Source organism: Lissotriton helveticus, chromosome 3_1 (genome assembly GCF_964261635.1).
Source record: "Lissotriton helveticus chromosome 3_1, aLisHel1.1, whole genome shotgun sequence".
NCBI classification, from domain to species: domain Eukaryota; kingdom Metazoa; phylum Chordata; class Amphibia; order Caudata; family Salamandridae; genus Lissotriton; species Lissotriton helveticus.
The window spans coordinates 883,660,309-883,676,753 of NC_136061.1; the positions used below are offsets into that span (position 1 = coordinate 883,660,309).

General features: G+C 46.1%; 1 protein-coding gene across 1 annotated transcript in view; it reads left to right on the forward strand.

The window, feature by feature from the left end:
• The window catches only part of GNL2 (G protein nucleolar 2), a 295,764-nt gene that overhangs the window by 222,285 nt on the left and 57,034 nt on the right, over positions 1-16,445 (forward strand). The window lies entirely within an intron of this gene.

Sequence of the window (16,445 nt, forward strand, 5' to 3'; positions counted from 1 at the left end):
CTCCACTCGCAAACTAGGAGCCTCTATGACTTTCTTAGTAAACATACCATTAGAGGACATATGCAAAGCAGCAACATGGTCTACAATACACACCTTAACTAAACACTATTGTGTTGATGTGCAAGCCAAGCAGCAAGCTGCAGTAGGCCAAGCTGTCCTTAAAACACTATTTCAGTATGCTGCAACGGATACAAGCGACCACCGCTAGGGGAGACACTGCTGCACAATCGTTGCTAAATGTACAATCTGCAGCTCATATGCCTCAAACGGAATATGCTACTTAACAGTATGCATCTGTTCTTGGCATGTAGAGCTGCAGTTGTACATGCCCTCTCGCCTCCCCGGGACTTGTATCCGTTCCAGTACTCATCTTATTTTGATGCACACGCATGGTCATCCTTTTTTCTCTTTTCTTCTACTAACTCCATCATTTCCCATCATGGCGAAAAACAATCTGAGTATGGAGTCGATTACCATGCGCAGTATTGTCCAAGGGAGGAGTCCCCTATCTCGTAACTACAAAGACTTCTTCCAAGAAGACAACAACCTGCAATCCTCCGAGCCCAACACCAGGTGGCGATCTATTGCTAAATGTACAACTCTGCAGCTCTACATGCCAAGAACAGATGCATACTGGTAAGTAGCATATTCCTTTTTGGGAGTTTTATATAGCAGAATCATATCCTTAGCCTCACTTCAACAGTTTGTATTTACGGGCAAATCACTTAATCACCCATTGTCTTAAAACAACCTGCTTTTCACATTCAAACATTTTTATTTGCAGTTTTATATAGTGCTAACACCACCAAAGGGATCAGAGCTCTTTACATGAGCACCCCGTATGTTACAGGCGGACACATTCATTTTTTGTTAGGCACGTGGAGATAAGGTGATTTGCACAGAATGTTGACTATCCCTGCCGAGACTCTTACCCGGTTCCCCAGCTTCGAGGTCAGCTGGTAGGCCGCATTGAACTGGTCTTCACATAACCTCAATAGGCATATTCAGTAATGTAAAAATAGGTTATTATACTGTTTGTGCCAAGAGACTGGCTGTGATTGGCATGCAGCCCCTAAGCAATCACAAAATAAATAACTATAGTTTGTACGCAGCTTCAAGGCATATTATTTTAGACTCACTGTAGCTTGATCTAATTTCTATAAAATAAAATTGATCGGGATGGCTTTTTTATGAATAGTTCTAAATTGAGCTCCACACCAACTGCTTTCAATCAAGTGTACTTATATAAAAACAAAATCACAAAACAAATTAATGTACTGTTTAATATACAGTAAGCAAAACGTTACTTAATTTATAACTATCGGTTTGTAGCTCTGCATAGTCACATGCTTTGTACAAATGTAAGGAATAGGCAGAGTGTGGACCCAGGGGGTACTGGAACCAGGAATAAAACTAAGCCTCTGTAACTAGTTTACAAAGGCATGTAAATATGCAAATGGTCTTTAAAGAGCTGTGAAAAACTCGGGTGCTGGAGATAAGACTCCAGACACAGCCCAGCAGAGCCCCCAGCAGCTCGAGGTTCACTGCAGCAGCCCAGGCTGAGACACACGACGGGGGAAGAGGGGGGCTGAAGCCCTTGGGCAGAAGTGCGACTGGGAAGGCGCGACCCCCTTTGCATCGCTCCACGGCCCCCCTGGGGGTTGCGTCAGAGAGTGTAAATAGGGTTAGGAATGCATTTCTCCATTGCGCTCTTCGTTTCGTATGAAAAATGATATCATTAGTTGTGTGTCCGTTGTGTAATGAGAAATAGGGATCAGCTACGGGTGTTTCAGGGTGATGTTTTATAAGATTGTGTTTGAAGCGTTTGGCTGCGTTTTTAGAGAGTTTGGGTGGTAAGTAGTGGTGTAGGTGTGTGTCCCTGTGAGCTCCATAATAAGCACAAAATAGTTGGTGAAGTGTTGTATGTGGTTTTCTGTTAGCAGTCCGCGTTACACGGTGTGGGGACGGGCTTAGGGAGGTGGGTATGGGAGGGATGTGTCGGGTATAAGGAGGTGGGTGGGTATGAGGGAGGGTGTCCACTGTAGTAGTGGCTAGGTACTAGACAGGGTGTCGGGGAGGGGAGGGTTCAGGAATCCGAAAAAGTGTGCTGTTTGCGTCACGTGTGAGTTACGATGAGGGACCAGCAGGACAAAAGATAGAAAGGTATAGTAGTAGTGGGTATAAAGGTAAAATAGTGGATTATAAGGTCTGTTGGTAAAATTAAAGTTAACAGTCCAGCAGGAGAAAGTAATGTAAGTAAAAAGGACCAGCAGGACGAAAGATAGTGAGGTTTAGTAGTAGTGGGCAGATGTCGACACTTCACTTTGCTTTGCACCAAAACACTCAGCCTGCAATGGCAGTGTGTGTATGTAAAGGTACTGGGCTTCTAAGGGTGGCACAAAAAATGCTTCAGTCCTTAGAGGCCTTCCCTGGTCACAGTACCTATGGTACCTTTTACAAGGGACATGTGGCCAGAGAGTTGCCAATTGGGTTTTGCAACAGTACAGTTTAGGAAAAGAGTATAGGCCCTGGGTATCTGGTTGGCTGGAACCCAGGCCACACTCAGTCAAAGTGCATCAACATTAGGCAAAAAGTGGGGGCAACCATGCAAACAGGGGACGTCTGGGAGTCTAGGAAGGGTGAAACACGATGGACTCAAACTCTGGAGAGCTGGGGGACCTAGTTGACACCGGTGGTCCACTCAACTCGGGCAGGAGATGGGTGTAGTGGTGACTTCAGGTTCCGGAGGCCTCAGAGTATTTGCTTTTGGAGTTCCTGCAGGATGCACAGGGAAGCAGTTCCACTGTTCACAGGAGGTCTTGGTCTTTATTGAAGGCATGCAGTCCTTCCAAGGTTCAGGAGTTATCAGCTGCAGGACGAGTCGGCTTTGGTGCAGTTTACAATGAGGGATGGAGACATGCCATCGGGGTTGGTAACCATGTCAGCTGCCTCTTTTCTCCTCTCTGCTTTTGTGGCTCTTCGGTGTTCTCTCTCTTCTTAGGTCATTAGGATCTGCTTCTCTGGTGCCAGGGGCTTCCCTAAATACTGAATTATGGGGCGTAAGAGCAGTGTAGCGTAGTAGCCAATTGCCTACTGTTACCAGGGGTCACTATATCTCATATATGACCACTTCCTGTGGAAAGTGGGCATAAACCTGTCACAAAATTCCTAAGTATGCTATTGCAAAGATGGCTACTTCTGAAAAATATTGTCCACCTCACAGTAGCCCACCTGGAGGCGGCACGTCTGCCTGACTAGCTAATTTTGCCAAGGGAGCTCTGGACAGGGGGGTGGTTTCCTCTCCTATGAGGGGAGGCAGATTTGCATTTTAAAGGCGGCAGCTTCTTTGAAGCTCACCGGTCCACAGAGGCTAATCAGCAGGTCATCCTATGGGAGGGGGTGTTACACCCTCTTCCCGGACAGGGCTTTTGTTCTGGATCTGCTGAGAGCAGAGGCTCTCACCCAAGGAGGTCAGAACAGCGTCTCGGGGGGCAGGCTGATAGAATCCAGTCAGCAAGTTCACAAGAGGCAAGTAGGTTATCAAGTGGTACCTCTAATGTGCCCTCTGGGTGCATGTCTTGGTAAATCCAATTACATCAGTGAGGGTTTACCAATACGAGATGTTTGATACCAAACATCTCGAATTTTCAAAGAAACCATCATGAAGCTGGGCAACTTGTGTTCACAAGTGCTTTTTTTAAAAATGGCTTCCCGTTTCACATGCACTGGCAGTAATAGGACTGACCAGCACAAGGGCATATCTGCTCATGCAGGTATGCCCTCACTTGTAGTATTCAACAACCTGTCTTAGAGCTGTCAGCCCAGTTGTATAGCTGACTTACAAATATTACAACAGTTTTAGGGACATGGCACACAGGGATGTGTGACATGTCGTGTTTTCACTTTTGTCTGCACCAAGTCATACAGCCTGCAACGGCAGTCTTGCAAGTGCTTGACGAGGGGTCCCATAGGGTGGCACAATTCTTGCTGCAACCCTTAGGAGCCCTGTTGAGTACCTCAGGCCCAAGGTCCTAGGGTACTATTTATTAGGATTTTAGAGAGGGTGCTAATGATTTTGCCAATTGGGGTATCCATTGACAGTTTTGGGAAAGAGCTCTTCTTCCAACATCACCTAGACTCTGCTACTAACCAACCCAAAAAACTGTTCAAAATTATTAAAAAACAGTCGTACTGAAAAAATTATACCCCTTCACTGACAACAAATTAGTGCCCAACTGCAAAAGCTTTTCCTCCTTTTTTACTCCGAAAACCATGCAAATCTCTAGCCAGATCCAGATCGCTATCAAACTACTCCCTCATGTACCCACCCCACTCCCCCCACCACTTGATCCTCAATCTTGCCTAAAACATCTCCCCATTCCACCCAGAAATAACACCACTTGGTCAAGCTTCAAATCCCTCGATGAGAACGGCCTCCTTAATCCTTCATCTTCTTTGAAATTCTCCAACCACTTCTAACGATCCTCTTCCCTCCAAACTCCTGAAGGAGATCATCCACCTCATATTCCCCCTATGCACTAGTATAATTAATGCTTCACTCACCCTAGGCTTCATCCCTGACTGCCTTAAGATTGGCCAGGTCACCCCAATCCTAAAGAAACCAAACTTCTACCAATCTGACCCCAACAATTACCGCCCCATCTCCAACATCCCTACCATAGCCAAACTCTTAGAAATAAATGTGCAATCACATCGAGCAATTCCAACTCCTCGACCATTGCCAATCTGGCTTCCATTTGGGTCATAGCACCGAAACAGTCATGGTCCACATTGTTGACGATGCCCTATGCTCTCTTGACTAGAACAAATGTTACCGCCTGATCCCTGTGGCCTGACCCAGTGGCCTTTGATACCATCAACCATACCATCCATCTAAATCTTCTAGAACACAGGATGGGCCTCTCCAGCACGGTATTGAACTGGTTCTCCTCCTTTCTTCTCAACAGTTACCAGCACCTTCTAATCAATCACACTCTTTCTGATCCTTCCCCATTGTCACTGGGCATTCCACAAAGCTCTATTCTCTCACCCAAGACCGTTTAACTTACATATGGAGCCCGTAAGTGTACTCCTCAAATTCACCCTGTCTTCTTCCACAAGGATGCCGACGACACCCAACTCTTCATGAAAATCACCTTCCTTGATGACATCAACACCCTCAACAACACCCTGACAAAGACGGACAGTAGCTGACTCTCAACCACCTCAACTCAATGTCGTTAAGACTGAATTCTTACTGATCACACCGCCCACCTCCACTCGCTAACTTCAAAGAATGGCTCCCTCTTCTTAGTGCCCTGGACTGCACACCACACATTATTGACTCTGCCAAATCCCTAGGTATAAACCTGGAAAAAGACCTTTCCAAGCAAAAATACCTCTGTACCATCACTAGAGGAGCTAACCATTAGTTTTGCAGTGTGAATCTTTCTGGATTCACTATGCTGTGCATTATTCCGCCCTCTAGTGGTTGGGTCCGGAATTGTAGTATTTCTTTTTTTTTTTTTTTTTTTGGGTGGTTGTTGGTGGGCGTCTGCGGCGTAGTACCATTTGGTGTCCTTCTGTGACGTCTACAGGCTTCCTCCGGAAGCTCCCACCTTTCGTAGCCATCTTTGGATTCTTTATTTTCCGCCGTTGGGTCTTGATCGTTACGTAGAAGCTTCCAAGATTGGAGAGAAGAATGGAAGAAAATAAAGAAGAAACACCGTGAGGAAGTTCTTTCGACTGCCCGGAGCAACAGGAGGTCAACGAGGAGTCGAACATAGAGGTCTTCGACGACGATCGGAGAATGCGCATGCAGGGGGTTCCCTGGACGCAGTAATGGACAAAACACTGTTCAAATTTTGTCAGAACTGTCACTACAAGTACGCACAGAAGGACCAGTACCCAGTCTGTAACCTGTGCTTGCGGCTGGATCATCAGAGCGCCGACTGCAACTCCTGCTCGGTCTTCACCCCGAAGACTTTAAGAGAAAGACAGTGAGGTGCCAATCACAACATACAGGACCAAGGACCTACCACCTTCGTTGCGAGACCTGGGCCCCTCCAGTGAAGAGGAAGATAATGTCGCCGAAGGACCAGAGGACGATGAGGAAAGAAATATTTTGGTTTGGAGGTCAAAAAGAAGACTTCGAAAGAGGTAAGGGAGTCGGCGACCCTGAAAAAACCTGAAGAGTCTCGAAAAACAGGAACAAAACTAACAAGGGGAGCCCCTTCGCCGAACATTTCAACGACCGCGACGGCATCCAAACAAAAACACACCATAGCATCCTTGGATAAGGACCCACGAAGGGCGAAGACGTTGAAAGACGCTCAACAAAAGGATGCTTTGGCGTTGAAAAAAGAGACACAAGCAACCTGCCAACCGAAAGGCAGAAGATCTTGACACCGAAACATACGTGGCCTAGATAGAAAGGAAGAGAAAAAGGCTTGAAGCCAAAATGGCAAATATACTACAATGAAAGAGAGGCTTCAACGATTCCGCCAAAAACAAAGTATACAGCAGGGTAGATAGTCGTTGAGAACATAATTCCACTGACAACCCCCGAGACAGTCGAGGAAGGAGAAGAACATGAACAGGAATCATTCTTCTAGGACGATGTCGAAGAAGATGAGCAAACGTATGCAGAATCGGCGATCTTGGAGACTCAAGATCTGCGATGGCAAGATCTCGACGTCGGATCACCTGAGGAGGCTGTGGAGACATATCCTTCCAGGCCTTCACCTCCACATGACATTGGCATGTATTATCAAGTGGTAAGAAGGCAGCAGACATGTATGTGGTGCCTCTGGAGGAAAAACCAGTCATGTTTATTAGAGACAGTAATGCCTACGCAATCGAGAAACCAATTTCTCCCAATGCTACCAAGTGTACTAGACCAGAGAAAAGAGGCATTCAATGAGCCAGCTTCATGCAAAGCTATAACTCCAAGAGCTGAAAAGAAGTACAAGCACTCTTCCAAAGACCCCTTATACGTCAAGGGATCGGTGCCGGCTGACCCCATTATTACATCAACGGCAAGTAAAAGAGCTAATGTCCCAGCTACAGTAGGTCCACCTCCAGACAAAGAAAGCAAAAGGATGGACCTGGTAGGAAGGAAAGTGGAGAGGAGTGCAGCGAATCAATGGCGCATAGCCAATTTAAATTCACTGGTGAACCGACACACCTACCAACATTGGGAAGAAGTAGGAGAGCTGTTGAAACACCTTACTGAACATTTCCAAAAGCGAGCTACCCACCTGGTAGAGGAAGGGAAGAACATTGCAAATACATTCTTAAAATCTGCCTTAGATGCTGCCAAAACATCCTGCAGACAAATGATGATTGGAATCACAGAAAGGAGAAACAAATGGCTTAAAATTTCTGGATTCAAACCTGAAGTTTAGAGCAACATCATCAACTCACCATTCAATGGGAAGCAATTGTTTGGGAGTGTGGTGGATGAGAAACTCAATCAACTGAAAAAAGGCAATGAAACTGCGAGGTCCATGGGGGCTCTCGAGTTCAGGGGCCTACGAAGAGGAACACCATCAAAAAGACCAGCAGGGAAAGGTACGCAACAACCAACTACATCTCATCAGGGTTACCACCAAACCTACCAAACTGGAAACCAGGGTACCAGAAGGGACAACAGCAAAGCTGGCTGTACCAAGGCAGAGCATTCTTTTGTGGGCGCTTCCGAGGCAGAGGACAGTCACAAAGGGGAGGACAACAAACCTCAACAAAGTGACTTCAAGCACAAGACAGTACACTCAGCAACACTGGGGGTACACACAGATACAAATTTACAGTTCCTCCAACATACCACCCCAGTAGGAGGCAGACTACAATTTTACCATCAAAAATGGAGCGAATTAACCACAGACTAAGTGGATTTTAAACATAAATAGTACGGATACTGCATAGAGCTAACCAAACAACCTTCAGACAAAGCACCAAAGAAAGAGACATTCCAAAGAAGAACTATCTCACCTAGTCAAGGAGGTGCAAGAATTGAAGGAAAAACATGCAATATAACATGTACCGCACAGAGAGAAGAACAAAGGAGTATATTCAACATACTTCCTAATTCCAAAAATAGACAAAACACTAAGGCCAATATTTGACATAAAGTTTTTAAACAAATTCATAAAGACACAAAAATTCAAAATGACTACCCTACAAGAAGTGCTACCTCAGGTGCAAATAGGAGATTACATGGCAACGTTAGACTTAAAGGATGCGTACCTGCACATCCCAATGAACAAAAGACAAGCAATTCTATTAAGATTTGTCGTGGACAACAAACACTACCAATTCAAAGTTCTAGCTTTCGGCCTAAAATCAATACCAAGGGTGTTCACAAGTGCCTGGCAGCAGTAGCAGTTCATCTTAGAAGGCAAGGAATTCACGTTTACCCGTACTTAGATGAGTGGTTAGTAAGGGCAAACTCATACAACCTATGCAAACAACATATACAACAAGTGGTAGAGACAATAGTTCAGCTGGGTTTCGTCATACACGGGGGAAAATCATATATGGAACCGCAACGCAAGAAGGTGTTCTTGGGCACTGTGTTAAGGAAAGCATTCCCCCGCGAGAAAAGAATATCAGCCCTATTGAAGGAGACTCTTCTGTACCAGAAGGGGCATCATCTGATAGTGAGGATGGTGGGGAAATTATTAGGAATGATGGCATCTTGCATTCATTTAGTTCCCAATATTCGTCTTCACATAAGACCATTTCAAGAATGGCTCCAAACACTATGGCCACAAGCTACGGGGAGTTGGGAGGATCTAGTAGTTGTCACAAACAGAGATGGCATGGTGGAACAAAGCAAGCATAGCACATGGAAGGGTTTTTACATCTCCAACTCCAACAATGACCATAACAACAGATGCGTCCCTAGTGGGATGGGGAGCACACATGGACAATCTCAACGTAAGGGGGATTGTGGACACCACAGGATGCGGTGAAACTCATCAATATCTTGGAACTAAAAACTGTGTTCTTAGTGCTAAAAGCCTTGCAGAAGCAGCTATACGGGAAAAGGGTGTGGGTACAAACGGACAACACTACAACTATGTTTTTACATAAACAAACAAGGAGGGGCTCATTCTGTCGCACTTTCAAAGCTAGCACAACAGATTTGGAGATGGGCAATTCCAAGGAAAAAAGACATCTTAGCGATACACCTGCCAGGGAAGGACATTCTAGAAGTGGACAGACTGAGCAGGGAAACAGCATCCCACGAGTGGGAACTGAACCAAACAGAAGTGCAAACAATTTCCAAAAAATGGAGAACGCAACAAATAGACCTATTTGAAACACCCCAGAATGCAAAATGCCAAATCTTCGCATCCAGGCGACCCTGCAAGCAGTCCCTAGGGAATGCGCTATGGATAGACTGGGCAGGGAAATTTGCATATGCCTTTCTCCCAATACCATTGCTGAACAGGGTAATCAGCAAATGCAGAACCAGCGAAATGACAATGATTCTCATAGCTCCACAATGGGCTAGACAAACATGGTTCTCAGCACTAATGGAAATCTCAGAAGGAACAATACACAAACTTCCAAGAAGACAGGATTTGCTAACCATGCACAATGGGAAAGTGCTTCACCCGGAACCAGAGTCTAGGCCTAGCGGCATGGCTCCTGAGGATTTAGAATTCACACATCTACTAGAAAGCACAATGGCTGTTCTAAGAGAAGCTTGGAAACCAACAACAAGAAAATGTTATACAGAAAAATGGAAGAGGTACACCCAATGGTGTCTTCAAAGGTGTCTTTCAGGAAAGATTACAAAGGAAAGAACCGTGCTAAAATATCTCACACATTTACTACAAAGTAAATTAAGATTTTCATCATTGAAAGTACATTTAGCTGCAATAGTAGCATATACAAGAGGGGGAGAGGGGAAAGCTTCTTCACCTCACATGTGGTCAAAAGGTTCTTAGAGGGTGCAAGGAGGATTGCACCACCAAAAATGGTACAAGCACCGGCTTGGAATCTGAACATAGTTCTAGCACAAATGATGAGAGCACCTTTTGAACCATTACACAAAGCAACGCTATAAATGCTTACAATAAAGATGGCATTTTTAGTGGCAATAACATCCTTACGTAGAGTTAGTGAACTGCAGGCACTAACATTACTGGAACCCTACTTCCAGATATATAGTAATAGAGTTGTCAGGAGGACAGATCCACAGTTCATGCCAAAGGAGGTGTCAAAATTCCACATAAACCAAAGTATACAAATACCAAGTTTCTATCAAAACCCTAAAGACAAAGCAGAAATAGCTCTGCACACACTTGACGCAAGAGCGGTCATGTATTACATGGAAAAGACTAGAGAATACAGAAAGACAAAATAGCTATTTGTATCCTTTGCAAAAAAAATTCTGGAAAGACCAGTAACCAAGAGTACAATCGCAAGATGGCTAGCACAAGCCATACAATTGTGCCACACAAAATCAGGACAGCCTTTACAAGGGGTACCACGAGCACATTCAACAAGAAATAAAGGAGCAACTATTGCCTTTCTCGCTGACACTTCCATCCAGGACATTTGCATGGCAGCAACAAGGTCTTCGGTACACACATTCACCAAACATTACTGTGTGGACATTCAAGTGAACATGGAGGCACAAGTAGGACAAAAGGTCTTACAGCATCTATTTACAAACCAAAGTTCATCTTCTACCCAGCCACCACAAGACTAGCAAACCGCTACAAAGTCTATGGACAGCATAGTGAATCCAGAAAAATTGACGCATCGAAACGAATAGTTTCTTACCTGTCGGCGTAATTTTGCAGCTTGAAGAACTTTCTGGATTCACTAGCAACCCCACCCTTTTCCGCCAAGGAAGAGAACTATAAGGAGGAAGGATGAAAAGAGGAATAGCAAATAAAGAGAAAGAAAAAAAAATCAAAAGATGGCTACCAAGGGTGGGCCCTTCCAGAGGAAGTCGACGTCACAGAAGGACAACAAGTGGTACTATGTCGCAAACGCCCACCAACAACTAAAAACAAAACAGAAAAAGAAGAAATACTACAATTCCGGACCCAACCACTAGATGGTGGAATAATGTACAGCATAGTGAATCCAGAAAGTTCTTCAAGCTGCAAAACTACACCGACAGGTAAAAAACTATTTGTTGCATAGTCTTAGGAACCTTAAACCTTTCCTCCCCATGGCAGACCTTTCAACTGCTGTACATGCACTTGTGCTATCGAAATTGGATTACGGTAGCACTTACCCTGGTGGACCTCCCGAAAACCTCACTTGCACCTCTGAAGGCTGCAGCTAGGTTCACCACGGGTCTAAAGAAACATGCTATAACCCCCGACCTTCAATCTCTGAAATGGCTACCTTACAAAGCCAGAATTCCTCTCAAAATTGCCTGTATGACCCACAAAGCATTACACCACAATACCCCCTACCTGGCCCAGAAACTGACCCTATCGAGTGGTAACAGACCCTTCGTAAGCAGTAGCTCTATACTTCTTAAACCTCCAAAATAAAAAAAATAAAAAGAAAACCTATCGCCAATCCTTCTCCGGAATTGCCCCTAGAATTTGGAACTCTCTCCCTACTGAAATCAGATGCAACCCTTCCATATCCACCTTCAAGAAAGAAGCAAAACTCTTTTGATCCAAGAAGCACCTCTCATACTGAGAACTCTCCCCATTTCCCACAGATCACTCCCTCCCTCCTTCTCACCCGCTACCTCTTCCTCGCCTTAATGTGCTCTATGCCTGGACTTTGTTATATTATATGCTTCTACTTCTTTGTTACCTTTAGTCCATGTGTATTTATCTCTCTCTCTCTATTTCTCTCTCTCTATATATATATATATATTTTACACTATGCTGAGCTGTTACTTCCTTGAATAAACGGAATGAGAAAACCTGCCTTTGTGTGGCTTCTCCAAGGGGGCAACTCTTTCGTGTGTGATGTAATTACGGCTGGTCCGGCCGTGGAGAAGCCCCGCTGCAGCAAAGCAGTCCAGTGGTGTTATCGAAAGAAGGCACTGCGTTTGGAAAGGAGGGCGTTTTGGAAGGTTTACAATAACAGTGCAGTGGAAGTGGAACAGTTTGCATACCCACTGGGGTTTCAACATTGTCTTCACCTGCAACGCCTTGAGCAAACTCAAGAGAGGAATACTTGGGTGCACTACTGAGACCATAAAGCTCTGCGAGGAGCCAACGCCCACAGGGGCGGGAGTCAGGTTGAAATAAAAGTGCACAACGCTGCCTCGCGTTGTTTTGACATTCCATGCCTATGAAGAAGTGCTAGCAAGCACGAAACGCGTCGGCGATTTGGGAATAATCTTCATGCAGGGTGTTACACTATGCTGAGCTGTTACTTCCTTGAATAAACGGAATGAGAAAACCTGCCTTTGTGTGGCTTCTCCAAGGGGGCAACTCTTTCGTGTGTGATGTAATTACGGCTGGTCCGGCCGTGGAGAAGCCCCGCTGCAGCAAAGCAGTCCAGTGGTGTTATCGAAAGAAGGCACTGCGTTTGGAAAGGAGGGCGTTTTGGAAGGTTTACAATAACAGTGCAGTGGAAGTGGAACAGTTTGCATACCCACTGGGGTTTCAACATTGTCTTCACCTGCAACGCCTTGAGCAAACTCACGAGAGGAATACTTGGGTGCACTACTGAGACCATAAAGCTCTGCGAGGAGCCAACGCCCACAGGGGCGGGAGTCAGGTTGAAATAAAAGTGCACAACGCTGCCTCGCGTTGTTTTGATATTCCATGCCTATGAAGAAGTGCTAGCAAGCACGAAACGCGTCGGCGATTTGGGAATAATCTTCATGCAGGGTGTTACACTATGCTGAGCTGTTACTTCCTTGAATAAACGGAATGAGAAAACCTGCCTTTGTGTGGCTTCTCCAAGGGGGCAACTCTTTCGTGTGTGATATATTATATATATTATATCCCTTTCTTTGTAGACTACTGTAAGGCTCTCTGTTACCCGGATACGGTCTTGCTCACTCTATATAAAACTCCACAAAAATAAATAAATAGCTTGGCACTGAAATAATGTATGCTTATTGTTGTCCAACTCAATGGTACTCATTGTATTGACCTTGAAAAGGTGCTCATACTTTAACGGGACTCAACCCTGTGACCATGAGGTAAAACACAGATCCCTACAGTGGATGCATTAGTCCATTGAGCCACCAGACCCGGCTGGTTTACTTGGTTTCATTCATTTCTCTCTATTTATCATGAGGCTGATTAATAGCCTTCTTTGACATCTAATGTTTTTACTTTTTGCAGCATTCCTCTGAGTTTGTTGTTCCCCAAGCTTCTTCACGGTTTGTGGAGTGCTTCTAGTTCTTCTCATCCGTTGTGATGGTTTCCAGTGCTCTATGAATGCTGGGGACTCTCGGGTCCTCCTAAAGATGTTCGAGCATCCAACACTCACAGCATAGAAGGAAACTACGGAGATCTGGAACCCGTTAGACTGTGTTTCTATCAAAGGTTGTATTGACAAGATAGAAATTTGTTGGTGGTGGTGGTGGCAATGATACCTCCAGAATCCAGTCTTCTACCAATTTGAAAGGTCATACTGACCACCTGGCTTAAAAATATTTGGAACTTGGAGAATAAGATACATAATGAGCTCCCAGCAGAAGGCTGGTTTGCCACTGTTTTTTTCCCATCTGGATGTTCTCTGCAGTCTTCCGGTATGCTTAATTGTAAGTGATTTTGCATCCGCCACCACTGTTATTGTGGCTCTCACCTAGATTCCTGCTTTGTGCTGTGCCTGTCATGCCAAGATAGGTCATGTGGCAATTCCAGGTTGCATTAAATGGGGCTGCTGCGCGAGTCCTTGCTTTGGCTCCCAGTTACCAAGAGAGTGCAGTTAAAAGTATTATACATAGTCCACGGAGCCATCTATAGGAATTTCCTAGTTTTCTAAAAGATAAACATGTCCTCTGTTTTGTGATGGATTCCTTGCATTCTGTCAGTCATTGCAGCATGTGATTCCCTCATTCTGCAGGCAGGAGAAAGAGGCTGGCTCTTCTGTTTCAGGCCCTTGAATGTGGAGCACCATTCAGCTGTCTCTTCATGAGGTATTGCTTTCCTCAAGAAATGTAAAACCTGGCTGTTTCTGGCCATTCTTTAGCTGTGTAGTTCTTTTAACAGCTTTTTACTTGGGGCAAAAAAACTATAGTGATAATCTTGCGTGCATTTGCTCTAGGAAGCCTTCACTGCAACATGACCATGAAGAACAGAAGAGACATGTTTAATGCCCCACTTTCTGCTCGGGGTTGGTGATCAATCATCCGTGACATGATTAGTGAAAAGTAGTTCTTTTGTTACTGTCCTTCAGTGCAGCAGCATAACTAAAGGCATAAAAGTCTAGTAGATAATTAACAAGGACTCAATTCTGAGTTGGAAGTAAATCCTGATTAGCTAGTAACAATAGGTAACCACTTGATTTGGGATCACACCTCCCGGCCACTAGCCACGGACCTGTGAAGCCCTGTGTGGCTCGGAGCACTTACCCTCCACTGTAGCGGGACCCTGCCAGCTGTCTCCCCCCGCCGCCGCAGCCCCTGACATCGCGCTGCGGCAGCCGTGCGGGGGAGACTACAATCCCCAGCCTGATTTGCGGCAGGAAGCCGCGGGATACCACTTCCGCGCCAGGAGGCGCTACAAAGTCCCCCAGCAGTCCCAGGGGAGCGGGCGGCCACTAGCCACGGACCTGTGAAGCCCTGTGTGGCTCGGAGCACTTACCCTCCACTGTAGCGGGACCCTGCCAGCTGTCTCCCCCCGCCGCCGCAGCCCCTGACATCGCGCTGCGGCAGCCGTGCGGGGGAGACTACAATCCCCAGCCTGATTTGCGGCAGGAAGCCGCGGGATACCACTTCCGCGCCAGGAGGCGCTACAAAGTCCCCCAGCAGTCCCAGGGGAGCGGGCGGCCACTAGCCACGGACCTGTGAAGCCCTGTGTGGCTCGGAGCACTTACCCTCCACTGTAGCGGGACCCTGCCAGCTGTCTCCCCCCGCCGCCGCAGCCCCTGACATCGCGCTGCGGCAGCCGTGCGGGGGAGACTACAATCCCCAGCCTGATTTGCGGCAGGAAGCTGCGGGATACCACTTCCGCGGCAGGAGGCGCTACAAAGTCCCCCAACAGTCCCGCGTCGCGGGAGCGCGCGGGAGCGCCGGGCTAAGCCCGGGCAAAGGGCGGGCCCTCTGTGGCCCTCAGAGGCACGAGGAGGACGGGACGGGCCACGTTTCCTGGCCCCATAGCAATAGAAGGTACAGTTATAGATACCATGTACATGACTATTCGCGGACATTCCTGGTTTTTCTTTTTTTTCAGTGTCATATAAGGGGGCATACCAAACTCCCATAGCATTACCAGAGAATGGAACATCTTTTCCAGAGTTATGCATCACCCACCAATACCTGCGAAATTGATATTGATGACGGTTCCCAATTGTTATCTCCGTCACACACCCCAGCTAGCTTGCCAATCTTGTCCTACTGGGAGGAATTAAATGCTCTGTGTGGGACTAAGTTCATCCCAATAACATCCCCCCCCGTAAAAGGCCTTACTACTAACGCTCCCTCTGATAGAACTTGTGAACCTCCCCTACCACCCAATGAGGATAACATTCAGGCCACTGTGGTGTTGCCGGCCCAAAGTATGAAAAGGAAACTTGACGGGACAAATGATTGCGAGCTCCAACCTAAAAATCAAAAACTTTGTATCGATCCCCCAACGCCTGCCACAAACTCCATCATACCCAGGGGGGTTGCCGAACGCTTGGATGATCCTCTATTGCAATTAATGCCTCAGCTTGAACAATTGTTAAAATCTGCAATGGCACCCCTGCTAGAACGAATTACTTCTTTAGGGGATAGGCTGACAAGTATAGAGATGGCTATTAAGATTAACTCTTCATCTGTTATAAATTTGGCAATACCCAATTGTACCACTTCACCTACTGTACCTGCAGGCCCTATGCTGACGGACATAACAAAATCTGCTTCCGTTGATAGACAACTTCCCAGCATGCTACCCCTAATTGATACTAGAACTGGCCGTAAACCCTTGAACAACTCAAAAATAAATGTCCGGACTACTAAACAGCCCCCTAAGTGCCAACCTCCACTGGTCACTAAAATTGTCCCCAAACCCTTATTAACAAACTACCCAGCCGCTAGAGCAGAGCCAAACAGAGCAGCACATATAGATCTGCCCCCGGAAGCCGCCCCCTTTGTGCTAGTTCTCTCTGGGGTACCAGCTCCCTCACGCAGGAAACCCGAGAGATACCAGGACCTATTACACAAGGTCACCTTCTGGCTAGATAAAAATAGACCACTGCCACCCAATAAGGATGGAGGTATACTGAGTGCCAGAAGGGTGGGCTGGTTAGGCTCTCTACCTAAGGACATTCCCGGGGACCTAATC